Below are 2,757 nucleotides of genomic sequence, written 5' to 3' on the forward strand. Positions count from 1 at the left end.
CTACCATGTGGTTGCTGGGAATTGAACTCAGGACCTCTGGAAGAGCAGCCAGTGCTCTTAACTGCGGAGCCATCTCTCCAGACCCATCAGCCTACTTTCTTATACAACCAAGGACTGCCAAAGTAGGGATGGTTCCACCCATAATAAACTGGGTGCTCTCCCTATCAATTACTAATTAAGAAAATGCCCTATGGTGGGATATTTCAGAGGCATTTTCTCTGCTGAGGTCCCTTTCTCCAGTGACTCTAGCTTGTGTCTGCTGTTAACGGAATGGCAGGTTAGAGTAGTGGAGTAGTGGGAGCGTGTTGTCCATCACAGATAAGCACTCGGGAAACAAGGAACGTTAAAATGGGATTGTTTCTTCAACGAGGGAGATGTATAATCTGCTTTTCCACCCAGAAGTCCGGGAACGGAGGTGGCAATAACCTGGTGATCTGTACTACCTGTATAACTAGACCACTCTAAGCTCCCACAAGCAGGACAGGCAGTGGCTAATAACCCAAATGACAGCTACACTCTGTGGCACCAGATCCTCCCCTAGGCCCTTAAGGGAACACATGTAGCCTATCTCTAGAACACATCATGGAATAAGTGGCATGTATTTTGAGAAAAGTTTGAGTGTAATTATGCCTCCTTGTTCACAGGGGGTTGTGTTATACCAGGAAACTTTCTCCAGATTGTATTGTCCTTAAATGTGCCTACCATAAACTGCCCCAGGTCAGGCTCTAGAAGTTTAAATCAACTCTGGCTACTGAGTCTTGTTGAACGGTACTTGTCTCAGGGGGATCTTTACTTTCGTGACCCTGACAGTCTCAGAGACCCCCAGAGGAATGAAATGAGAATCAGGCTTTGTAAGTTATGATCAATATCTAACATCACTGCAAATAGTTATTCTGATGTCTTAAAAAGTAAAGCTGGGAGCCGGGTGGTGGTGGTGCACACCTTTAATCCCAGCATCTGGGAGGCAGAGACAGGCAGATCTCAGTGAGTTCGAGGCCAGCCTGGTCTACAAGAGCTAGTTCCAGGACAGGCCCCAAAGCTAAAGAGAAACCCTGTCTCGGGAAAAATAAAAAAACAAAGCTGGGCGGTGGTGACGCACGCCTTTAATCCCAGCACTTGGGAGGCAGAGGCAGGCAGATCTCTATAAATTCAAGACCAGCCTGATTTACAGGACAGGCTCCAAAGCTACAAAGAAACCAAAAAAAAGTAAAGTAGGCTGATTTATCTCAGTTTGATTTAATTTAATAATTTAATGTCTATTGGTACTTTTTCCTGCATATCAAAAAGTTCAGACAAGGTTGTAAGCATAACTGGATATGTGCAGTTATGCTTACATCTGTTTGCATGTGCATTTGAACACAGGACAACCTTGGGGGCTGTTCCTCAAGAATACTGCCTCCTTTTCATTTCTGAGACCACAGGATCTCTTAGTGAGCCTACAGCTCCCCTATACCAAGCTAACTGGCCAGTAAACCCCAAGAATCCACTCCCCAGTGCTAGGATCACAAGTGTGTGCTGCCACACCTGGCTTTTCTTCACTTGGGTGCTGGAGGTCAAGCTCACACACTCACGTTTGAAAGGCAAGTAATTCACTAACCAAGCCTTCCCTTAGCCCCAAAGCCCCAAAACAACTCATCTCATGATGACCACCCAGTAGGTCCTTTCTCAGCTTTTCTGCCACCACCCAACAGTACGAAGTTAAGGGAAAAGACTGTAAACTATGGGCCGAACATTCCAAATTCAGATTATAGCAACTATTGAATGATTAATTCATTAAATGAGTTAATGACAGAGAGCTCCTAAATTCTTGTTAAAAGTACACTGTGTTAGTTACTTTTCTTGTTAGGTTGTGGCAACATAAATAACAAAAATAGCTTCAGAAAGGGTTTGTTTTGGACCCCAGTTCAAGGGTACAGACCATCATTGTGGGGAAGGCAGGATGACAGGAGAACAAATTGGCTGATCACATGGCCTCAGACACAAAGCAAAGAGATGAGTTCCGGTGCTCAGGTCATTTTCTCCTTCTATTCAGTCTGGGCCCCAGCCTTGAGATGATTCCACCCACATTCAGGTAATGTTCCTCTTTAGTTAAACCTTCCTGGAAACATTTTCAGAGATGCATTCAGAAGTGTGTTTCCATGGTGATTCTAAATCCACTTGAGTTGACTGATTAATCATCACAGCGGGTTTGTACAAAAATGTACTTTCTCAGATTTAAAAGTCTTGTTTGTTCAGGTGCTCTGCTGCAGAACATCATTTTCTGTGCTAAAAATAAAAAGGATACAGGATGTGCAAAACAAAGAACCTTGTTAACTATTGGTTTACTTTTTTTGTTGTTTATCCAGAGAACACATAAAGAAAATCAATATTCTCTGGAAACATACAGTATACATTTAGCCTCTTGCAGTTTTAAAAAAGGGTATTTGTGTGTCCAGGTGGTGAAAAGACAATTATTAGGGGGAAGAACGGAAGTTGGTGGTCTGGAAAACAAAAATAGCACAGATACATTAAAGATGAGTGGAGGCCAGATGAGTAGGAGGAGCAAGGCAGAAATTGTCCTGTAGAACAAGAAGGAGACATTTTTTAGAAGACAGTGTCTATGTAGTTCAGACGGGCCTAAAACTTCCCTCACGCCTGCTTCCACCTTCCATGTAGCTAAGATTATAGTCCCGTAGCACCAGGCCTGGTCTAAACAATTCTATCTTTTTTAAAGTGTGTGTGTACATGTGTGTTGGTGTATGTGTATGGGGTGTATGC

This window comes from Microtus ochrogaster, chromosome 2, assembly GCF_000317375.1.
Source record: "Microtus ochrogaster isolate Prairie Vole_2 chromosome 2, MicOch1.0, whole genome shotgun sequence".
Taxonomy (NCBI): domain Eukaryota; kingdom Metazoa; phylum Chordata; class Mammalia; order Rodentia; family Cricetidae; genus Microtus; species Microtus ochrogaster.